At 41.2% G+C, this 25,551-nt stretch overlaps 1 protein-coding gene and 1 long non-coding RNA gene across 6 annotated transcripts in view; one reads left to right on the forward strand and one right to left on the reverse strand.

Moving 5' to 3' along the window:
* Nucleotides 1-25,551, forward strand: part of AUTS2 (activator of transcription and developmental regulator AUTS2) — a 761,884-nt gene that overhangs the window by 447,154 nt on the left and 289,179 nt on the right. The window lies entirely within an intron of this gene.
* Nucleotides 301-5,461, reverse strand: LOC308180678. Its single transcript, XR_013941120.1, has 2 exons — nt 4,109-5,461; nt 301-3,495 (listed from the first exon to the last, which is right to left on the reverse strand). It is a non-coding gene; the product is annotated as an uncharacterized lncRNA (long non-coding RNA).

Here is a 25,551-nt window from a genome sequence, read left to right on the forward strand (position 1 = left end):
TAAAGCAACGTAGGGAACGGAAGGTTTTCTATATTGCAGACATGAAGGCATTCCCCTCCCCACCAATTGGTTCCCCCCACACACTTCTCTTTAATTAGATTAGAGAAAAATAAAATTAAACTATTAAGGCAATTAAATTCTTAACATTTGATCAGTTAGCTGAATGCAAATCTATTCTCCATCTTTCTGCTAAAGGGCTGATACATGGAGTATTATGTTCTGCACTGCTACTTGGCTTCTTAAGAAAGACAGCAAAATGCTTGGGCTCAAATAAAATAGATTTTTTTTTTTTCACTGTACCACTGTACTGCTTCCCTCCCCCTTGGCATTCACAGGTAACTGCCACTTCTTAACCAGTGCAGACTCTGTTCTCTTGCTTACAAGTGTCAAGTCTCAAATTCCTCTGTTGTACACAGCTAGGCAAGCTATGTTAACTTAATTTAGATGGCCATTCAGGAGTTAACTGCTCTCATGAACTTGTGATAAATTACACAAATGTCTGATGGCGTCATAAGGAACTGTCCCCAAATAGTGAATGAAAGCCTTCAGTCAGTAAGGTTTTACTGTTTTCTCTCTTTTCGAAGACAGAAAGTGGCAGACAGTGGCTTGATAGTTTGGGGATGTATGTCCTATGATCGTGGCGCATCCTCTTAGTTGTTGCTGTTGTAGGCTTTGCTTGCATGGTGCATAGGGACACCATGCAAATAGCCCTGCACGTGCCCCCTGCAAGCTGGTTTCAGCGTTGGAAGCAGTGCTGGGGCAGCTCTGCCTTAGCTGGGGCGACACACTGGGCAGCCTGTGCCTTCCAGCACCAAAGCCTGTTGCAGCAGGACAGCGCGTGGTGCCATCCCGATGGATCGTCCTGCTCAGAGCTTGCTCTGTGATCTCGAACTTGGAACTCCTTCGTACCATGAGTGCGGGATGATGGGAGTCATAATTTCCATGTTTGGTAAAGGAAATGGAATTTATGTAGTGGTGGAAAGATAAATCATATGATTCTTGCATACACACGAAGTGTTGGCCCTCAACTGTCCCAGCCAAAATCAGGTTAGGACAGCTGGCTCCTGTGCCCTGTCTCTGAACCCGTGGGGCATCTCAGCTGAGTTTTCTAGGTGTCACTGGAAAGCGCTGGTTGGGGTCTGGCTCCCTGGTGGCACCTCCAGTTGCCCAGGAGATAGTTGTTTCATTCAGTTGCTAATTTTTGCAAACCAAAATGTTGGTCCTTAAGAAAGATGTCTCAGCATGCCCGAGGTGATGTCAGCACTGCAGTAGCTGGTACTGTGCCCCAAATCTTGATGCTACACAATTGTATACCTTTACCTTTTGTTTTCAATGCAAAGTGGATATCTATGCAAATCTGTTTCCTACTTAGCAAATCTGGCTTCAAGAGGCAACAATACTGCTAACACTGGTAGTATTTACTTCAGGTTCTAATAGCGTGATGGTTCTGACACTCCTAGAAAAGTTCAAGTACCCTTAAAAAGCAGAAGCCTTACTTGATAGCAAATAAAATTGAGCACTCGATATTAATGGTCTTCCAATTAAAGTTAGAGCAAACTTGTCTCAGTGTGTTCATCTCACTATGCATCTCTTTAGATGCTTAAAGAAGTGGGTTGACCACTGAAAATTTAAAGTGTCAGTCCAAGTTAGAGAGCTCCCCTAGTGCCAGTACTTTGGGTGGTCCTGTCCCGCATGGCACTTGGACCAGCTGCTGGAATTTTGTTCTTCCAGCTTTCCTAAGCGTGCAGGCTGGGCCGTACATGGTGACAGCAGGCGCGTACAGCAGCGCTGAAGTCACCGCCTGTGGATCTTCCCAGGTGTTTCCATCGCCGCTCTCTGGATTGAGGGGCACCCTTGTAGCCTGCTGGCAGCCCAAACACAAACATCAGTGGGGGTGGTTTGTGTGCTGCCCAAGGGTGTCACACAAGTACTCCCTGCACATAAAGACGTTGTGGAATTTCATTAATTCATTCATCAATACAAGCCATTAAAAGAAACTGTCTTGTTAACTGGTATCTTGGATACTAATCGGCAGCTTCTATTAAACATCAACCTGCTGATACTGTCAGTGTCACAAAGGGTAATGACCTGCGGTGCTGAGTGGAATAAATGCATGCAGGCAGCCCTCAGGAATAAACAAACGTTTGAGACCCTTTATTGTAGTCTGAGGCATTTTGGAAGAGGGAACGCAAGGGAGGGGGAACAATGCAGTTAATAGCAGAGCAGAAAGGTTTCAATATTGTGCCACTTAGAGGAGTTCCGGTTTGCGTAAATCCAGTGCGTGTTCACTTACCTCGGAGAAACTGTTCGGGGGTGTGTGTGTGTATTCTTGTACTCCTGCATCAGATCTTGAAAGCGGTGAACAAATGAAGTCTGAACCCAGGAAATAAGAGAGACAGTAGGAAGAGATGGTTGGAAGATAACAGAATTTTGTTAGAAGGAATTGTCTGGGGAAATGGGTAAGAAACACACCATGAACTTCCTCTGCCGTGCTGGAGCTATAGGCCACTTAAGTGAGTCCAGTTTGTTACACTGTAATCAGGAGGCAAATGTTGAAATATATGTGGAAATTCTTGCCCTTGCCTATGACAAATACAGCTGGGAGGTCTGGTAAAGCTGCAGGTGGGACAAAACAACAGTATACAACAAACCCATGCTCAATTATCTGCCAGGCTTTTCAGTCACTCAGTCAGTGATGGGTGCTCAGCAAGGTCAAACATCTTATACCATTATAAATAATCCAAACTTGTTATCTACATCTCTCTACAAACAAAGACCACAGTCACCAATATTTGTTTTGCATGAAAGTAAAATACGGAAATTTTACATCATCTAAAGTACACCGAAGATTTTGCAAACTGAGTCAAAGTTTACCATGGTTTCTGCCAGCAAGCAGTAGAGCTCATGTTGTTTAAGGTCCCTGTGCAGTCTTGTGAAAATGGGACATATCAATACCTAGTTTGTAGATTATGTCTTTCTGTCATTTTATGCAGTTTAGGTTTTGTTCATCAAATAAAATTTCAATTACACAAACCATTCAAAACCATGTCCAAAGAATTTTACAAGTTTTTCACTAATTTAATTCTTGCTATTCACAGTCTAAGTTCTGTTGTTGTTGAAGAGTTAACATTTGCAATATTTCAGCTTGTTCTATCGATTACCCAGGTACTGCTAGATCTCTGTGAAGTATTCTTATCACCGGAAAGAAAAACAGTGCTAGTACTTCAGCTGAATGCTGTGGGTGAAAGTTCACTCATGAAGTGGGTGAAAGTTATTCTGGATTAGCATCATGAATTAACTCAGTCTAACTTCTTGCAAACTAGTGCAAATTAAGTCTTCTGTATAGGCTGACTCTTGGCCACCTACCTGGCATTACTTGATTGCATGTCCGTAGTAGAACTGCCGGGTTGGTTGGTGGTATGCTTGGTGAGATATGCGTAGGCGTTTAAATGAGCCCTCCAAGAACACACCAATATGGTTGTCTTGACCAGAAGTCTGAAATAGAAATAGAGAGCAGCAGTCTCTAACATATCCCCCGAGCACCGTGTGTGTTGCTTTTCTACCACTGAACACATCAGCAGTTGCTTCTTAGTGGAGATTGCTTCTTATGAATGCCACTCTGTGTGCTCCCTGGTCACTTCAGTTCTTGTGGGTTCTCTTCTGAGATGTTTGTTTCATAGTGGTGAACCTCAGACCCCAGGGACTCCTTACCGTGATTTTCTTGGGGCTATAGTGGGCTATTAATCAGCCCATGTACTTTTTCACTTCCAGTCCCTTTGTAGAATTAGTTGAGTGGGATTTGTTGACTCTTCCTCCAGCTACAATATCTGATAAAATCTTCGTCCCAAGAAGGGTCTCCTGAAGCTTCTATTTATGCTCTTACTACTGCCGCGTGCTTGCAATTGTGCACAACGCTTGGACCCCCTTCAGCCCCTTCTCTCCCCACCCCCCCTCTTTTTTTGAATTACTAGCGGGTGACAAATAGCTACTGCTTTCCACTCCATTTCGCCAGGCACAGCTTCTTTCCTGTCCTCATGAGGTTTCTGACCTTTCAGTCAATGCCTTTTGCAGCCCCCCAGGGGCCTCCAGGGAGCTGTAATGGACTCACGTTAATTGCCTGTTGAAGGACAGAAGCAGTTCCTAGCAGGATGATTGGTGATCCCCCTGTGAGTACAGCTGTCCTGGTCAGTGAAAAGATTGATCTGACACACACAAACATTTCGGCTCACTGCTCGATGTGTCTCACAGAGCATGCACATAATCACTGCTCTGGCTTTAGTGGTTTCCTGTCTGCCCACACTGCACCGTGGGTCTATTTGCTAGTGCTGTGACTCAGAGGAGCGAGTGAACGAGAGACTATCCATTCTAATCCCCTTGTGGGTTACGGTAGTTTAGATAGAAGATACCCCACAGACTGCAGTATAATCCAAAGATTTATAAAGTCAGTCATATGGGTTGGTTTTCTTTTTTTTCCATTGCTCTCAGTGGAAGCATATCTTCCATTCTGGCTTAAACATGTTTTAATGTAGTTTAAAGTGCAAGTGATGCAGTTTTTAAAGTACACATGCATGCATCCAGGGGAAAAAAAAAAAAAAAGAATCTCCCATTTCTGCTAAAATCCAAACATATCTTTAAAATTAGGAAAGTGGAGGAATTTCTCTTACACTTCTTGCTTCTGTTCTTCTGCAGCTGGATAAACCATTATGTTCTCATTAGAACTGAGTATGGGTCAGTTTGCAGAGCTCTGTGCAAATATTATTTTTTCCCACTTTTGCTTTGTATACATTCAACCTGTGTTAGGCTTCAAGCTCCAAATCTGAAAGAGAAACTCTGCCAAAATCAGCAAACATGCTTTGATATTGCAAAGTTTTGACCTCAGATGTTATCAACCTATGCATGTTTTCTATCTGAAAATATTAATCAGTTCAAATCCACTCATTCATTGGCACATGTTCAACAAAATATGTTTTCAACCTGGTCCACGGTTTGTCATTTGTAACAAAGGTTTTGCACAGTACTGGTCACCACACAGGTAAGCTTCTCCTGAAGTAAATCCCCAGTAAAGTTTAAAAGGATTGACCTAAGTGCTGCTTAAAAAGATTCTTCTCTTAGTTGCTTCATCCTCTTACCTCCGTGCTTCATGTTAGCCAGAAATGAGACGGTCCTGCTTTAAATCCATGCATCCAACCACCTGTGAACTTGGAGGAGTACAAAATCTGACACAGGTTCTCAGTTCTTCAGGTAGTGAATGAACTTGTGTTCATTAAGGCTTGGTCTAAAACCTCATGTCTAAATGTTTCATTGCATTAGAATACATGATGCCCAAATACAAAAGTCTTACCCTTTGCTACCTTTTTGTTTTAATTGGTGTTGCAAAATCTCATACAGAAACAAATACAATACAAGGCAATACAGCTAAAATCGATTTGTGACAAAATTTAGCGATTATATGTTTCTTGCGTTTTAGTAAATGTTCTGCTTTTCTGAAGTACAGACCAGTAAAGGAATTTAGAAAGCATCAGTGAGAAGAGAATTCTAGAGATGATGAAAAATGGCAAGGATGAGGTAATTCGTCATTCTTTGGGGTCCTACAGACATACAAACACAGACCTGCGAAATATTATTTCTCCAAGAAGTTGCTGTATTACAAGTGTCAATCAAAATACTGCATTCTTGTTCAGAACATTCTGCTCCAGAAATACATTATTCACAGCTGGAGGAAACTCAGAGGACAGCCACCCCTGGCAATTGCTGGGTACTCTGTGTGTACTAAAGATAAGCTTTGCTGCAAGTTTCCTGGCCTTGCTACTACAGCCATACTTCTTAGCTGTTATTTCAGTCCTGCATTTCATGTTTAATACAGGTATGCATACAACCTTGGGCTAGGTTCAGATTTGAACAGATGAAAATGTTAGGACTTTTTAAGCTAGCCTGAAAGCCAATTAAACATTTTCAGACTTGTTTTTATTCAGCCCCAAACCCTTCCCAGCAAGAGTAAGTGAAATGGATGCTTGTAACAACAGAGGAAATAGGAAGAAGTATCTCTGCAAGCTGTGTAGCAAGTGTCCAGTAATTAAAGATACAATAGCTCGACACCATCCAAGAACCCGAACAAAAGTATCTGAAGAAGTCTAGAATAGCTCCAGTGTAATAAAATTCTAGGCAGATTCTGGGATAGGCATGAGGCCTTATTGCCACACATCTGTCATTGTGGTTGTTTTTTTAAGAAAGGCTTAAAACAAAATGTAAACCCTGTTGCCATTTTTACTAGAGGTTTACTAAGCGAGACAAGAAAACTATGTTACAAGAAGACCATGTCGTCAAATAAGTTGTAAACATAGAAATCTCATAGACATCCAGCATGCTAAAATAATAGCCAGATACAACATGAAAGGCATGACTAGATAAGAAATTGAATGTCTCAGAGGGTTGTATTTTATTACCTCAAGAAAATTGTATTATGTTTATAGTCTTTATGAGAACTTGAAAATTCTACTTAATATTGCATGTGGAATGAAAATTTCTGTGTGTACTCTGAATGTAGTGGAAAAAGGAGCATTTTAACCTGCTGTTTTAATCATGCACTATTATTAAATAATAATCAAAAATATTGTAACGTAACGTTAAGAAAGTACATGAGACAAGGTAACTTTTATTGTGGGACAAGGCACATAGGGGATGTAAAATGGAATCTATATTTGAGGAAAACAGTATATTGTGGTATAAGCTGGAAAGCAGGAATTTGTTCAGCCTTTGGATGCCAGAGTTCACCTGTCTGTTAAATGTGCATCATGAAATAAAACTGCTTGTTTAGTGACATGAGTAGAGAATTAAAAGCTTTTTTTTTTGATAAGAAGTATGCTCTTGGTCTGCATGGATCACTCATTGCTATCAGCAGCACAGAGGTCTTGCTCTGAGAAAATGTATTTTCCAAAAAGTCCATTTCGTTGGTGTGGAAGTCCCTCTGGCTGCCCAGGGCTTTGGGAAGATGCACAGAAGTACATCCCCTCTGAGGTCTGGCTGTATGCGTATGAGCTACCTTTCTTTTCAGAGGTTCTTTTCAGCCTCTGCTTTTACTGCAACCTCTTCCTTTCCCTGTTTTTTCTGCCTACAACATTTTTCATTCCAGAAGCTTCTCTCCCTTGGGCATGTTGTTCAAATAACTGGACAGCTCTGTAAAATTCATTAACAAAATTTCAAACAACTGCTAAGGCTTGCAGACCTTGGTTATTTGGCTTTAAAAAATATTTTATATGCCTACATACAGTAGAGTTCACATCCAATACTGTAAAATACCATACTCTATTTTCTCCTGGGGAAATACTTGCTTTCTGGCATAGATACTATCAGTTCTTTTAGTTTGGTCAGTAACTGTATGCCTGAAGTGTAAATACAGAAACCAAACACAGCAGGCATAATAACATTTAGGGGTTCATTTTTAGCTTGGTGTAGGAGAATTAATTTGGCTTCAAGCCCCATGTTTCTCATAAAGTTTAATGGGAATGGCAAAAGTGATCCTCCTGTCCACCGTTCTGAAAACGGACACCTTTAACTGCCTCATTTATACGTCATAAACAAGTGATGGCATGTTAATGCTGACTGACTCCTGGATTATAGGAAATATGCAAGGCATATGTACCACATGGAAAAAATAACTCTCGTGAGAAATGTTGCCTGGCAGTTGGGATAAAGCAAAGATGAATTTCGTTTGATTAGGCGAAGGTATGAGGAGTTGAATTCCCGGGGATTTGGACCAGGGTTTGTTCAGCTCTCAGGGAAGACTCACAAAGGCCGAAGCGGGCCTTGCATCAAGTTCCAAAGAGTCTGAGGGTACAGGGTGACCTGGGAGAGCAACAGCAATTAGGAGAGAGTTCATTAGTTTGTCATCGGCCGCCCAGTTGCAGTGAACTGTGGTGAGCACTGCTGGACAGTTTGGTGTGAGGAGCTGAGCGGAGAAGTTGTGCTGTTGGTGATGAGTCTGAACAGCCTTGCCCCCGGCACGTCCCGCTCAGCAGCTGGCAGGACGGGGTCGGCCTGGGCCTGTTTCGGTTCCGCCGGCAGGGCTGGGCCCAGCAGGGTTGGAGATAAGTGAGTGGGTGCCTCTTAAAGTTGTCGTGGGTGGGGGAGGAAGGCACACAGGAGGGCATTAGCCACGAAAAGAAAATGTGTGTGATCGTTCACAGATTGTCTGCTTAGCTGCTTTGAGTGACACCAGGTATGTCTTCGTTCCTGAAATTACTGTCCTGAAAGCGTAATTCCGCAGATGGTGCAGCGTCAGGGATAATTGCCTGGCATTGCTAAGTCCAATCAAAATAACTACTGAGGGAGGTGCGTAGTGCACTGATGTTTTTCACTGGAAAGGAAATATGTGTAATATTGCATCTCAAAGATTACCTACATTGAGAAAAAAAAATGACAAGACAATCTGCTTTTATGATTAATAATGTTTTACTTGTTTAGTGGAATCTAACCCAAAACTCCTGACCCAACTATTCTCTGGAGGTTGGCTGCAGATCAGTATCAAAATTTAGCAGCTTGCATCCATTTCCAATTCTTTTTTTAACACAGGAATATGGTTTTGCTCCTTGGCCAGCTGCAGCTCCAAGCACTGAAATTAAACTTAACATGTTTTACAAAATGAATGGAAGGCCAGACAAGAGAATCTTGTTTCCAAGGATCACATAGCCCCTTTTTGGGATTACAGAAACTCTGATTCTATTAGAATTTGGCAACAATGCTTGAACTGCACAAACATGATGTCTCATTTGTTTGCCAACTGGTGGAAGACATTCGGAGTCGGCTTCTCCATTTGCAACCTGCTCCAGAGCCTGTTGGAGGCAACCGACAGACTGCCACCGACTTCTTTGAAGCGACACTATGCAGCCTCCCCGTCCTGGCTTGTACAGCCCTGCAGGTGCTGTAGGATCAGCCCATTTCTGAGAATGAAGTCCCATACAGTCTCGGTCAAGACAGAGTGGTAATTAAAACCAGCTGAGTTAAAGCTGGACCACATTTTTCTTGTCTGGTAGCAAATTTTTTGTTGGAAATAATTTAGCTACCCACATGTTCCATCGTGTCTTTACAGATGACATGCTAACAAATGTGTTAGTTTATTTATTACTTTGTAATTTCAAGTTATTTGAAGGGCTTATATGAACATATTTCAGCATTTCTTTTCTTCACAAACTATTCAGAATATGCATTGTTCTGAATATTTCTTATTCATGACCTGTCACATAATATCATTTCTATTATCTAAGCAGACGACTCCTGAATACACTTCACAGATGTTGCCACAAGATCTTGAAAGATCTTGCTGAATTTCTATATGTATTTCTGTAACCATCTTGGGATTTTTTTTCTGTTAATCTTGCTGTGAAAAATCTATGAGGGCTTTAGAAACATCAACGTATTTTAAAATCAGCAAGTGGCTTTATTCACAGCATTTGCATGGAACTAAGAGTCAGATGTATCTTTCTTTATGAGTAATAACATTCAGATGATAATAGATAATATTTTGTTCAGAAATGCAAGATGACTTGCAACTTGTTCCACAAATATGACATCTTCAGTTGTGCTTTCGATGCAAGTGTGCAACCTTGGCATTTTTGTAAATGCTTTCTGAGCACTAGTTAATTTTCAGATGAAACTTATCTAATGGCTGTTTAGCAAGTGTTCAAAAATAGCAAGTTAAAGGTTGATAAATTATTTAATTAAAAATGTCTCACTTTCACTTAGAGAGTGGGTGTTACTCACTTGTTATTGAGTCTATTTACTTTGTGTGCAAAATGCTGTATAAACTGTTGAAAATGTAAGGATGTCTGCCCATTTTCACTCCATGGTTTAATGGATTCATGAAAAAGGATGTGTATGTAGTTTCTCAGCAGTGGTCTGAAATTACAGAGTTATTCGTCTATCTTGAAAAAGAAAATTGCCAAGGATTCATCAGTGCTGCCTGACCCAGTGAGATATTTCAGACCATAAATGCCAAGCTTATACACTAAACACTAGAGATACTTTCCTCAAGGGCGTCTCCAGACTCTTCAACTTCAAATACGGTGGAAATGGGTTAGAACAAAAGTAAGCATAGTTACTGGGTGGCTGCTATTGATAAATAATTGCAACCCTCATTGAACAAGTGATTACTGTGTGCTATTTAAAAATAATTTGTAAAAGAGTATTCAGTCAGGTATTGCAGATTCTAACTGTAGTGATCAGTATCTTTCTCTTCCCTTCCCAACTGCTTCTTGATCTTTTGTGCTACCCCACAAATATTACTGTGTCTTCTCACCTTTCTTCTCCAGCTCTCAGGCTGAAGGATGAATTACATATAACGTCACATGAATATGGCACGTCGTATGTATGATAAGAGATGTGTAATAGTGAAGGTGCAGCTGATTTTATTTTTTGATAAACCAAGCAGTAATACCCTATCTCTATTGTGAGCTGTAAAGTGCACAGAAACCAAATGGTGGGCTTGAAAGAAGATGATCTCCCTTGGTTTGCAAAGCACCCAAGGCAGCTATTGATTCCTTCCACTAAATTCCATCTCTCATGATCTTCACAAGTGAGAAGGGCTCACTGGAAGTCTTGTTTAATGCTGCATTTTAATAGCGGATGGTTACCCCATTACAATTCTGTTTGCATTGTTTTTCTGGTCTACTTTGTGACGTTGCCCTTCTGTGGACAAGAGGGTTGTGGTGTGTCAGCGCACTTGATTTTCAGGGTTGCAGTCGGTTTGGTTTTTTGTTTTGTTTTTCTTAACGTGCAAGAAGGCCGTGATATTTCTGTATCTGGCAGCGTGTCTGTATGAGACAAGGCAGACTGAACAAGGCTTGATGTGTGAATGACAGATCCCTAGGTGACGCCGCTGGGAAGCTCTTGATCTGACTGGTTTGAAGTAGAAAGCTCACTAGGTCACACTGAAAATGGTTGCCACTGGGCATTTCTTTCATCCTTGTTTATTTATTTTTTCCTTCCCTTTCCTGAAGTTTTTCCACTCAGACAGGGGTTTTGTTGTTGTTCCTCATGTTCCTTGTTGCTGGTGGGCTGGATTATAACCTTTTACTAAACTTAATTGCTGTTGTGTATTCTTGTACTTTTTTTGTTGTACTTAGGTGGGTGGAGGAAGGAAAGGGGAGCCTCATGCGTTTCAGTTTGGCACATGTGCCAGGGACTACTACCAGATACAGAAGAAGTAAGTGCCAGGTGTTTTTAAAGACATGGTCTGTTTATTATTTAGTAACCTGCTGTTCAAAGGTTCTGGCACTTGCTAGCCAGATCAAAACAGGAGCCAGGTGGTGATTTTGTGACCTTTTTTTTCTCCATACGTGCGGCATGCCCTTAACTAAACAGGCATAAAGAACAAGGCATAAATTAACCTGAGAAGACATAGTGGCATTAGAAGAACTCATGATTCTTTTGTAAATGCCCTTTTGGCAAAGCTAAAACAGCAACTCTGACACAGGCCAGGAGATTTCCTCCCCTGTGAGCGTTGCCAACAGCTTGTCGCCTAGCCATGGAAGTTGTCCCTGTGGTAGTACACAGCGAGTCAGAAGCCAAAGCCCCGCGTTGTGCACCCTGCAAAAGGGTCAGAAAGTCATCTGGCATGGAGGGGGGCTCAGGGAGCCGAAACGAGTGCAGCAGACTCTCGAGTAGGGTAATAAAAAACCAGGCACAGGCAGTATATTCAGGGGCTTTCAGCAATTTCAGGCATCTATTAATGATGTATTGCAGGTAGACGCGTTGCATGCCTCCATCTGCCTCCACATGGCCCTGGGTATCCAGTGCATTTGTTGTTACCCGTTAATTAGGACTGCCAAAACACCACTTAGTTTTTACCGAAGTTCATAAGCTTTAGCTGACAGCTTCTCTCCAGGCCCAAACGAGGCTTTATGTCACCTGACCTAACGAGTCACTAACCACAGCGAATTTCTCGTTTTCACACTGTAGTACTTGAGAGCTGAATATGAACAAATAACCTCAAACTAGTACGGGTGGGTCTCTGGCATTTGCAAAGAGAAATGGACATTATTAAATCACTGATTCATCGGGTTACTCAAAGTGGAGAAAGTAGGTCTCACTTTAAGCTCATATATTGTACCTTGAAATGTGGTCATACACGTGACTGAAGTGAAGTGCAAATGTAAGACCTTTGCTCACTCAAGGGCAAAATGCTGACCCTTGCATGTTTGTGCCCTGCATGCTGCATTGACATGGGGAATCTTGACATCTGATGTGCTTCCTGATCACTGCGTATCATCGGTGTCCCAGCTTGCACTGTAATAATGGCAGCTGCTGTATTTCTGCTTCTAAACATAAAGTTCAAGATTTTGAAAACAGTCTGGTGTGCCATCAGCTGGAGTTAGAACTGATTTCACCAGCATAATATATGAGGGAAGCGTAACTTTTTTTGAGAGGAGACACTTTGAAATACAGAAGCACCAGGTTAAGACTGCTGTCGTCTTTATCTTTGCTATGAAAACACCTGAAATTTAGCAACAGATTTCCTTGCATGCTTACATAAGTTGAAAAAGCAGACTGAACAATAGTGAAAGGAAAAGCTAGCCATCACCCTTTAGCCCTTCTCAATAATTCATGTTCAGCTTTGAAACAGTAGAATGGGATGCAGTCATTCCTATTATAGAAAAGTATTTAAGTCTGCCTTTTTAAGTTTTAAGTATCTAATTAAGCAGTTACTTAACACGCCTTTCTGAACTGAAATGAATTGGAATAAATTCTCAGGACAGATAAATCTGTGACCCTAAACTATTTAGGGTCATTTCTTTGAGGTGAGGATTTGGCCCACTGGGCTTGAGCATGGGTGGCTCTTCTAGCTCTAGTGGCACTCTCATTGTTCCTGGAGTAAATCCCTTCCTTAGCAGACCATAGCACACTAATGAGAGAGGAAGGGAGGGAAAAGAAATAGGTGTAAAGAATATGGCAAATTTAAATTTCATGCAACTAGGTGCTGTGATGATTTGCTGGAGTTAATGAAAAAAACAAACCTGTTTACATTTCTGCTCAGTACATCCACCTGTCTCCCTTTGTTAAAAAAAATAAAGAGCCAATCCAAAATGGGATCATTATCTTTAGTGGATGCACTTCACATCACTGAAAACAATTTCAGCTTATTTAAATAACATGCAGCCTTGAAATTAAAGCTGTCTCCTTTTCAGCTGGGTAGACAAACATAGCCGTTGGTACAGAGATCACTTAGAGCTCAATATTCCTTTCAGTAGTAACTTGATGTATCATATTTTTTTCCTGCTTGTGATTGCATTCCACTAGGTTTTATTTATTTAAATCTCAGACTCCTTTTGCTGACATAGCAAGGCATAACCAGAGATGTTTAGTAAAACTTAGATGAGCCCCTAAGTGGGACGCTTGTTCTATAAATCTTTAAATATTTTATGTAACTCCTTTAGAAATTGCTTTTGCTAGACTAACCCAATCTGCTTTGAAATGACTAGGGCATAAAATAACAGCCCTTTTAAAATTCTCCAGTGAAAATAGTTATTTGGTATATTTTTTAGGGAGGACCAGGCCTTGCGGTCTCTAATGAAAGATCAGCTTTAAACTCGGAGAAGTTTTGCTCCAAAAGGAGCCATTCTTATGAGCCCTCTGGACACCCCTAAGATTGTGTTGTTTTCCCAGGACTTGTCTTCTGGCCTTCTGGCCTTTTGAAGTCAAGGAAAAACTCCCACTGAATTATAATGTAACTGGGATTTAACCTGAGGAAAATAGAGCCTTTGTTGTCTTTTATCACCAGCTACATACATTCTCCCTGAGTTGTGGCCTAGATTGGCCAGTGGTGGAAGAGGCTGGTGACTGTGCCAAGCGGCATGGTCCCTGGGAGCAGAAAAAGGAGTTATGTCTTACAAGAGCCTAGAATTTTAGGAAGACAAATTGGATCAGACTATTACAAAGAGCCCCAAACTTCCCCAATAGGTGGACTCAACAGCAATGTGCCAGTCAGCACCATATGACTGCACACTAAATCCTATTGGTTATGTCTCAGAAAAGCTATCTAATTTTTTGTCTTTTTTTCCCAGCTGCAAAAGCCAAAACTACCCCTGATCATATGTGCTCTCAGTTACTCAAAAGTCCTGACTTTGTCTGGAAAATACTTAAAATACTTGTGCCACATGTAATTCCGCTAGCCTATTCCAAAGCTGTGGTTACTGCTTGAGTAGAACAGTGATGGCTTTTGAACATGGCCTGTTTACAAAGTTCTGTTTTGCTTTGCAAATCTAGGCAATTTGATAACATAGATTGTGTTATGCCAGTACCAATGACAAAGATAAAAGGGGATGTCGATGACTGGTTTTAAAGTAGAGAATAGTGTTTGCTGCTCTGCAAAGACAGAGTTCAGCCCACATGTGCACCATATTCACCAGCTTCCCAGGATGGAGGTCTGAGATTTGGGTGGTACCTTGGTATCGTATGTGTATGAAACCATGGGATGTGTTGACAACACAACAGGGCAAGGATAGAATGATGAATCTGTTTCCATAGGCAGTTAAAAAAAATCTGAAGGGCAATTATGTCTGTTTCTTGAGTATTTATTAGGTCTTTGCCTCTAAAATTGCCTTGCAAACAGAACGAAATGCACCGTGGGTCATGGTAAAGATGCAAGTGTGAAATGGGGGCGTAACTACTAGGTACTGATACCTGAGTGCTTCAACTGAGCATATGCAATGAATGGGAGGAAAGAAACTGCTATTTAAAACGTTATGGGCTGCTGTTTAATTCCACACTTGCAATGTATGTAACCCTATATGCTCATTTGAACTGCAAGACTAAGATCAACACAATCTCTGCAGAAAGGAAAAAAGTCTTCACACCTCTTGACTCGTTCATCATCACCAGAGCCCTCCCTTTCTCGTGTGTGCTCCAATCCCCTTTACTGCTCCCCTGGCATCAGTTTATTTTGTATTGTGGTACAATGTGATCCATTCTGGAAGCACTACTTGCAAACAGTAAAATACATTTTCCCTGAAGCCAACATCTTGCTTCATATTTGCACTGTAAAACAGCAGAGCAAAGGAAAATGCCATGCAAACCAATTGGCTGTAGCCGTTCTTTGCTTCTTCCTTTGTTTTTCTTTGGCTGATTCTGTTAAAAACTTAAAGTGCTACACGAGAGTCCGAAGCTCAAATGGCTGTTAGCTTTGTTTGATCATATATCTAATTTACTTTAACATGGGATCCTGGCATGCGTTTCTTTAAGAGACGGAATCAATTTTATGCTAAGTGATTTCTTTGAGCAGTTTTTTTTTTTTTATTGTCCCCTTTGCCTAAAGTAAATTAGTGTGATAGCTGGAGCAACCAGGGAATGAAAAGGAGTCAAGTCCTCAAGTCACATTAGCACGCTTGTTGAGGCCTTTAAACAATCATCGCCATCAAAGTACTCCATAATAACTGTAAAAAAGCTAATCACAGGTGGCAGTGGGCGTGAAATGCGTGGCTCTGTGCTCAATCCTTAGGATAATGGGGGTATTCATGGGATTTCTAGAAGGACTCCTTTGTGCGGCTAGTCATGTGCCTGCTGAGCTGAAAGGACTATTTTGCTCAATTTGTCTAAAAGCGGCTGGCTTATATGATAGCTGCAGGGGTTTAGCTACTCAGGTTGTTTTAACCCTTCCCACGCAGATGGATTTTGGTACAATTCCAGGGCCTCGTCTATACTGGGAAATGTCTCCAGTTTAAGGAAGCAGGGTGCATTGCTAGTCAAGAATCAAGAGTATGTGAAGACCACCAGCCTTGCTGAAAAGGATCAGTGGCTTTGGATGTGCCTCTTTATGGATGCTCAGCTTGAGGTACTTGGTTTTCCCTAGTTGGCAGCAACGGGGAATCAGAAGTTCAAGAAGCACCTCGGGCACTAAAACTGAGGCTCTCACCCCTAGCGAGATGCATTTCTTGAAGCTAGGAGTAAAGCCTACTTAAGGCTGTCAGTTTGGGGGCAGAGTCCCAAGGTATGCCGAGCTTTTCTTATGGTCTCTTTCATTGCAAAAGGAGATCTCAGCAATTTCTAAAGAATTGTTCCAAAATGGTGGCGTTATAGAAATGTTATTTGTTGCGTGAAACTTGTGCAATTGCACAATCTAGAAATGCTTTCCTTCCTCGATAGGAATAGTTAAAAGGGCGCCTAAAAGTAAAATTTGTCATCTAAGAGACTCTGAACAGAGGGAAATATGATTTGACATTAGAAATCTTTTACTTTGAAATGGAAGCAAATATTAATTATCTAAACGCAGGAAAAAGTTAACTAGCATACATTTATTTACACTTCTATCAGTACCTAGAGGTGAAGCTGAGAACAGTTCTGAGTTTTCTACCAACAAGCTTAATGCTGGTTAACATTGCTGTTAAGATACAGTGTAAAGCTTTTAAGCTGATGGTTCCTGCCTCTGCCTTCAGTCTTAGAACTCCAGATACAAGGAGAAATTGGAAGTCTAATCCTGCTTCTTATCTTATACGTGACACCTTTTAATAGTTAGAAATAGTCAGTGTTCACTGTGTTAAAGTGGGCTCTAGTGAAGAGCTTTCCAATTTCAGGTAAGGCTAAACCAAACCAAAACCTATAAAGACACCACACCCAAGATGTCCCACAGTAATGATCCAAATGACCGCTGTCATGTTTTGAATAATAATGTACTGTGTCAGCAGGTGAGGAAGCTGTGATTTCAAATGGGGGTGCAGGTAGTGGCTTAGCCTGCACAAGTGTAACAAGGGTCTGAAGTTCTCATCTAAGACATGAAGTACTTATTGAGAGCCTGTGTATCAGGACTTGAGATTCAGGAGTTCTCATTCCCCTTCCTTTCTAGCCATTGCTGCGCCACTGATGCCGGTGGGAAAGGCATCCCCTTTTCCTTCCCATTTCTTCATTCTGCTTTCCCCTTTTCCTTTCCCCTTCCCCTTCCCCTTGCGTGCTTTGTGTGCCATGTGCTGTTAACAGCAGGGAATGTCTCTTGCTCTGCATTTGTGGAGTACCTCACACAATAAGGTCTCAATCAGAGTCTGCCAAGATGCATTAAAACCAAGCTAGGCTAATAAACAAAATACCTGACATTAGCATGTAACTGCAGGGTAATCCAGGAAAAAAGAACAGAAATATCTCCACAACTTCCTTCATTCTGGTTGCTCTCTAATTCTTAAGGTAGGGGACCAGCGGTGAAGCTACTAAAGCTTGTCACCAGGAAGCCCATGGCGTTGATATCAAGTTGCACTGAAACTAGCTGTGGCCGGGAGGATGTAAAAAGCTAGGAGGAGACTTGGAACAAGTGCTCGCTCTGTCTTTCTCTGATTTACATTTGCTGATACCCCAAGTGAGCTGCAGCTGTGAGGGTTCTTTTTTGCTCTGCTTATTTTTCTCTCTGTCTCCTCCTGCCTCAATGAGCATTAAAGTAGCCATCACTGAAATAGAAATCCACATCCTAATTTCTGGTTCAGATAACAAGAGAGTTTTCTATTCAGCCCACATCACCCCACCACAAATAATTACCATGTCTGGAATGGAAAAATTCCAAAAGCAATCTTGAACCTATGGCACCTGCAGAGCACCACAGTCATTTTGCTGTACCGTGCCATCAGAGGAAGGCACCTTGATGTGCATTATAACAGATAACACTTTTTTTTTGTTTTGTTTTGTTTTCATTTTGTTTCTGTATGTGTTTCTCAGAGAACGTGAATGTGCACATCCCAGTCTGGCATGGGACAGACAGTGAAGGAAGACAGATAAAAGGAGAAGAGATAAGCAGTTGCAAAATAACTTTCCTTTTGTTGAGGACAGCTTACCTTGGCATATGGAAACTTGCATTACAACAAGAAATTTGTTGAATATTTCTGTGCAGATAGCCTAAGATTTTCAAAATTCCTCGGGAAAACGCCTAGTTCATGCTGATGTTGAGCCATTCTTTGATAGTTCTCTATTGATATTGCTCCTCCCTGCACTGATTTGGTGTGGAAACCCTGATTCAAAATGCTTGGCGCTGCTGCATTCTGTTTGTGTGGTGCTTGAGGTGAAGAACACAGGTGAAATCCTCCCTCTGCTGATAAAATGGGAAAGCTTTCTTTGGCTTCCAAAAGCCAAGACTTTGCCACCAGTGAACTTGCTCAACATAAAGTTACCTTAAAGTCAGGAACATTTCAAAACAAATTCTCACCACACTTGCTTCCTTAGATGATGATATCAATGTCCATCTATTTTGGACACCCATAAAGCTACTTTGTAGGTGAAATCCTTTTCCTTTCTTCTGTTGTTTGCGCAATTTGATCTTGCACCTTACAGACGTTACCTATTGAAGGTAGTGCATGCTGCTTCATTCACCAATGCAGCCTTTGAAGAGTTAAGCTCTGCAGTCACTCAGAAGGTGGACTACTGCTTTTCCTCAAGTCTCTATTCATCTCCAGGAACTGAATTTTTCATGCAGTAATTAAAATTTGTAGGTCAAACCTCCCATGGCACCGTTTTCTGCTAATATGGGAGAGCAACGGTCGGATTCGCTTACGCTGCTCTTCGCCGCACTGAGATTTAAAGGATGAAGGGTGACATTTTCCCCCATTTTGTAAATTAATGCCATTGATCTGCCTAACAAGAACAAAGTTAGGCTTCAAAATACCAAATGATAAAGAGATTAAGACTTTAAATGGCTTTCCAAAGGCAACCTCTATTGTAAGATTCGAAGCAGAGTATTGAACTTTCAATTAGAATTTCTAATGGACTATTGACTTAAATGGATAAAATGTTGCAAGTGATAGTTTTCAAGATGACAAAAATTGCTTAGTACATTCTGGAATATTACTTTATGAAACAAATACTGTTCTGGAGGCTGAGTAGTAATAACCCAGGCCCCGGGCAATATTGTAACGTGTCTCTGTGCAGCAGTTTTTCAAAATTGAACTAATGCATTTTGAAACATTTTCTCTTTTCATGTTTTGTAAATCTTTGGGAGTGAGGTACTTTAACTTTCATGAAAGAATCTTAAATCTCTAGTGATGTAGCTGTGATTGCACTCTTTATGAAATACAATCCATCTACCCAAACGCTGTATTTTCATACGTTCCCTCATCTAGGGCACAAACAATGTGCCCACCTCGTGTGGTTTTTCCTGACTGCACTCCAGAATGTATCTATTCTGCAGTGCATGTACTACAAATAACATCTGAAACTCTCCCAAATTATCCTGGCACTTTACAGCGAGTTGACTTGAAGTCTTGTTATGAAACACTAGCTCTAGTACATTTTTCAAAGAATATTTTTTCAGAGACTAGCCAGCCCTTTCCAGGATAAAGGGTTAATATTATGCTTATGTTACAGTGCATTAAAAACTCTAATTAAAACAGCATTACATTCCCATCTGCCAATCTCCAGTAATCTTCTTTAATTGCAGTAATTAAACTATATTTACATGTTCAGAATACTTGTAATTTAGCAAATTGCACTCTCTGCTCTACATTTAATCAAACAACCAGTTCCAGTATATTTAGTGTGGAAAGAAGTAATTTCAATGTTTTGATTACTATAGCAGATTTGACAGAGTAAGTGCCCCTCTAGTAGAGCCTTTGAAAGGGAAGGCAAACATGAAATATAGTCCTGTTCTGATTGTCATGTGAATGCCTAATTACATGTTAGAGGATTAACTATTAAAGGGTACACACTGTTTCGCTTGATTTTTTTAGGCACAGCTGACATAACAGATAATAAAGGTTGCCTGTTTTGGGCTGCTTGGTGGAATATGTAAGCTTATTATTATTATAAGTCGTAAAAACAAGCATTAAATCCTGTGCGTTAGTGAGGTCTTAATGCCCCAAATCTTTTACTTTAAAGACATAGGTAGGTTGTCATGAAGACAGTGTTTATAGTGCACTGTTGGCAGCTGCTGTCACAGATTCTTCCCTTCTAACCTTTATCGTCTCCTTTGTTTATGTGTGTGCATGAAGTTTGTTATTCTTAGAATGATAATTTCTGGGTAGATCTGTCAAATGCTCGTTTATATTTTCTGTATGAAGTGTCTTCTCAGGTGAGCAACTCCCCTGTGTTCTATTAATGCTAGATCTGTGCCCTGGGAATAGGTGTCACTGAAGTGATCTCTTCAAAGTCTGTGCAAAAACGCACGTGGCGATGACATGCAAGTGGGTGGATCGATGACTTCCTCACAGAAGAAAGCTTCTCTTTTGCTGTGCAGTTCTTCCTGTGATCAGTGGTCTATAGTGAACTTTAAATGGTGATTCTAGTAGTCACCACATGGTCGTCCCTGAATAAGTTACACAAAACAGCAAAACCCTTCTGACCTACCAGTACCAGAAACACCAGGTTCAGGACCAAACTGTGTTCGGCTCGTAGCACTGCACCTGTGCAAGCAGCTCATCTCCACGTGTCGGAATCACGTCACGTGAATGGAAGTAAGTGCCCAGATACCTTTGGCACTTTGTCTTGCAAGTTACAATGACAAGTTGTGGTCATCTGTGAATGTGACATTTCATAACGTTAACATAGATGGGGAATAAATAAACTTCAGAAGTTGTGAATGTAGGCTCTTAAGGACAGCAGTCCTTTGCAGGTTGGACAGCTGTAGGCGTTTGTAACTATTTAATTGCTTGTTGACAGAGAAAGACTAGAAAGAATATTGGTAGAGGTAACAGAAATGCTCCAAGTGAGCAATATATGATCCTAAATAGATGCTCTTGGCATATACAGCGTGTGAGATAAATTGGGTGTGTGTACACAGGTGCAGTTGTGGTGGTTTTCTTCAATCATCTACTTCCAAACATACTGCTTTTATTCCAAAGGCAGTCGGAGAACCCCTTAAGAGTGGTAGAAGTCCCTAGCTCTCCCCTAACTAATCTTCCTTACAAAGTTCCTTTCTACCAATGTCCTCCTTCCCCGTGACCTGAACTCGAGCACAGTTAACCGTGCCTAATACCGAGATTTCTTACATCATTCTGGCTTCATTCTTTTTAAAAAAGTAACTCCTGCTTTTCACTCCTGTGAAGGAAAATCAGGTCATTTCCAGGCATTTCCACTGGGAGTAGGTCATTGTGTTTACTGCTGTGAGTATTTCAGGCTGCCAACAATGAAAGCTCAGCACTGAACCCTTTCATTTGAACCTCTCTCTCCGTATAATACCACTCTATTGCATTACTCTCAGTTTCAATCCAAAAGCACCATTTTCTGGATCGGAACTAGAAGTAGGTATGTTTTAATGAAACCACTTAGTGAAGGGAAACATTTGCTGTATTTCTCTGCTTGTGTTTGTGTATATTTATATATGTGTATAGTCATAATATTTTTTATTTTATTTAGTAGTAGATGATCGCAGATTTGTAAATTGGCCTTAAGAGGCATAAGGAAAAATCAAGATGAGACAAATATTTTTAAAAGAACATTGACCATATTTTAGAACATGTAATGAAGTTAGCCTAATTTCTACCAATTTCTGATGTTTTACTTCTGATTTTACATGAGTATATGAAGTATGGACAAGAGCAACGATGTTCAGTTCTTCTGTAACTTCTGTCATGAAGTTCAGATAGACCAGAGACCTGTAATGTTTTGGATTTCTCATTACTCTTCATGGTATTGCACAGTTAGGATTTCAAGATGGGTCGTCTTAAACCTATTAAAAATCAGATTCATGCTGGTCATATGTTTAAATAGATTTAGTTTAGTGGCTTCAGGGGAAAACAGGCATAGGGGGGATGAATAATAAAAAAATCAGATATAAAAATACATTTGATTTTTCAAAGGTTTTTGCAAAAAAAAAAGGAAGTTCTGGCATTTCAATTTGCACTAATTTCACACATCGTCTTACCGAGCACAGGGTTTGGTCCCCTGCCAGGCTGTCTGAAAACCCTCTTTTGAAAAGCACAGTTTATGTGCTGAATGGATGCTGCATCACATAGATATTTCCTAATATCTTTCATTAAACTTCCAAATGGACACTAAGTATGTAAATACAGCAAAATTCAAAGGCTGTCTTTGAATTTATATTTTCTAGGAAAGCTTTTAACATTACTAGGCTAACAATATCGTGCTATGTCTGGCTTGCCATTTTCAAGGAGTAACTTAATGAGTTTATTGTATAATGAAGGACTGTGATTTATTAGCTTTTCATTATGCTCATTCCATCAGCTTCCTGCTAAATACTATAACCCTTGGCAGAGATGTTAGTCTTTATCAGGTGATATCATTGCTTTTTAATAAACTCTCCTCCCACATTGATAATATTACTCGTGAAATCCCTTATCCTACATTATTCCCAAGGGGAGAAAAAATAAATTTATTGAAAAGGCTGCACTGAAGCACTGCATAGAGTTCATTAGTAGTTTTGTATTACCCATTTCCACTGGCTCGGATTTAGTGGGCAGCATTGGAGGCTGCTGGTAGGTCCTTTGGCTTGCTCCCCTCAACTGGCAGAGAATTTAGCCCATCCTATTGATACTTTAATTACATAGAGAAGCCATCAGTGCACAGCTGGTTTAAAAATGCGGCACTTGCAGGTATTAACAAATATTTCTTCAGTAGATATTTAATGATCAGCTCTATTACAAGAATTAACATGGTGATGGCACGCAGAGAGGGGGGGAAGGAGGGTAAAGTAATATTTTACAACCTGAAAAATTAAGCACTGAGATAGTTAAGGCCCAGCCCTCATTAGCTGTATGGTAGATTTTTCTAATTAGTTCTTTCTAGTGTAATTAGCATGGATGAGTCTAATCATCTCATGTGAAACCAAATCTAATGCTTGGGAAGGAATGTCCTTGGCCTCTCTTTCAGACTGATTCCAAGGATTTTGTGCATTTCTGCTGAGATGCTCCTTAAAGAAACAGCACGCTGCCTGCCTTCCTAACGAAGGTGGGCTGGTAGCAATAAGAAGACTTGGACCTCATCTTGTGCATTTATGTAGGCACAGAGAAAATAGTCCTGTGAAAATGTTCAGTCCTCATAGAGCAAGAAAATCAGATGTGGGTAGAAGCTGTAATAAGGCAAAAATCGTAAATCCAAATTTGGACCCACATGAGAAGTGAGTGTTTGACCATTGAACTTAAAATGCCAATGTTTCCAAGGACTGTATTTTCCTGTAGGGATATCTTTTCAGAAATAAACACAGAAAAGGAGACGGAAAATAGAAAAACATTTGTTTCTTGTGTAGATAATCTTGCTGTGAAACCCCAACAATCAGAATTGTGCGAGTTTTGTTGTAAGCAGTCATGAGCAAGGTATTGATATTGAGTCTTATTGAAAATAGTTTTGATTATAGATTGCCATCAACCTTCACAGGAGAATTAAAATTGCAAAAAATGTTGGGTTTACTCTTTTTTTTTTTGTTTTTGAGAAATATGGGTGTGAATGACTGGCAGGAAGATTGGTTCGCCCCATTTTGGCCTAACGTGCTTGAACCAATTGGCCTTTAGCAATAACAGTAATTTGATTTCACAGTCTGAAAAAGTTTGGAAGGGTAAGGAAGTACAAAAATCAGCCTCATAGCCTAGAGGAGCACACGTTGCTTCCCCTGAAGCTGCACACATGGACTGACACAAGAGCACAAAGCGGTTTCATGCCCAGAGGCACAAGGAAAGAAGCGAAGGGCAGGGCCAGGAGTGCCAGGGGATCTGGCTGCGCTTTAACGGGGCACTGCTGCAGGGCTCTCAGGTCACTTCTTCCTCACGAGCCACAGCCCTCGTTGCAGTCATGATGAGGAAGGACCAGTGTCGCACTGGGCACGCCACTTCGCTCTCTGTGGTGAAGCTGTTGAATTCGCAGTAACGGAGGCAGCCGGGGGACTTGTGTGGGTAAGCAGAGCTCGCCCAGAGGTGTTTATCTCATCCGAGCTGTAAGCCGACCTCTGGGCTGGTGCCCCGTCTCTTTTTGCTTGATCTGCTCTTTTCCTGACAAGAATTTGCAGTTTAACAGCCCTCATTTCTTATGTACTTTCAAGTTTTTAATCTGGAAAATCAAAAGGTAAATACAGTGATTAAAGGTATCTCTTAACAAAAGATCTTTATCCAAACTCTGTCTGTGGGGGGTTGCTTTTGCCAGTGGATTTACTAAAAATGGGGTAACTTGCTCTTGCTTTTAGGTGCTAATGAGCTCAGGTAGTTTGATTTGGAGCAGTATTCAGAGCCCTGTCACTGGCGTGTTTGTGACAGGACTGTCCTGAGCCCTGGGGGGGACACAGCCCAGGGCCTTTCTCCCCTAAGAGCAGCTGGATGCAGGGAAGGATTGGGAGAAAAGGTGCAGGTGAAGGCCTCTTACTCATTTTGTGGCCTCAGGGTATAGCTGTGTGATGTGCTTTCCAGCTCCAAAGAGAAAGTTAGGTACGCAGTACACAACAGTTCCTTGCCATTTTCGGGAAAGTGAAAATGCTGCCTCGTTTCTGACTGTAGTCCTCAGTGAAATCCTCACTGGATATCCCTCATATCCAAAGAAATGGGTAATTCTCCTGAAGCCATCTGGCTTTCCAGATCTTGTGCGGTTTCAGGGCAAGGGATTTAAGGCCATCCTAATTGCAGCAGACATGCTGCTCAGCAAAGTTTATTGAAATGGCACACACACACACACACACAAAATAAAAATAAAAGACTTAGGGGCTGACATTCTGGACCTGGGGAAGAAGGTAGACATGACTGGTTAGTTTATGAAAATTGCTGGATTTTACAGGTTTTAGAATGAAGTGGCTGTTTTCAGTCCATTCCTGTTAAAACCATGGAGTGGTGTAAAACCCCTGTGCTGATAACGTGATATAGGACTGGACTGCTCCGAGCACTGGCCAGCGGCAGTGGCGGGATCTAGATCTGAAGGGAGATCACAGGCTCTGGCTGAGGAACTGGTGGCTTTTATGAAAGCAGCAAATACTACAGATACTGAGCCATGGAAAACCCATGGGGTTTATGGCATGGCAGAAGAGCAATGGGAGAGAACTGAAATGTAGTTAGTGATATTTTTACATGGACAAGAGGAAATGAGATGTAAACAGTATTAGTGTAATACAATTTTCATGTGAGATTAAAAGAAAAGCCAGGATTTGAGGGATTTGGAAATTGCAGTTAAAGGATAAGTGATATTTGAAAGGATCCTACTTGATTTGATTAAACTTCAGTTCAAATGTCATTACAGAGATGCATTATTTACAAGTTTTTTCAGAGCTTTTGTTGATGCCGTCCCAAGCTGCCTTCTTATCAAGCCTGTGCAATGAAGCCGGCCTGACGCGGGTGGGTGTTTGGGGGAGATTCCCCAGGAGGGTCCGGGTGCTGCACAACGTCACGGTGCGTATGCAGCCCGCGGCAGTCGTCCCTGCAGGTTGCGGGGCTGTTGGTGCCGCTGTGCTAAGGGCACTGTGCTCCTGGGTTGCCCTTGCCTTGGGTGAGGTGTAAGAGGCCACTTCTGGTATTTCTACAAAAATAGGCATCAGCTGTTAAATTCTGTGCTCTGGCTAAAAGTTGGTTTGGTTATTGGTAATCTCAACCAAACATAGAATTTTCTTCTTTTTTTTTTTTCCTATATTTTACCCTAAATACGGTGGAAGCCCTATGGTGGGATCTGTTTGAT

This window comes from Anser brachyrhynchus (assembly GCF_964034855.1).
Source record: "Anser brachyrhynchus genome assembly, chromosome: 20".
In the NCBI taxonomy this organism is placed as follows: domain Eukaryota; kingdom Metazoa; phylum Chordata; class Aves; order Anseriformes; family Anatidae; genus Anser; species Anser brachyrhynchus.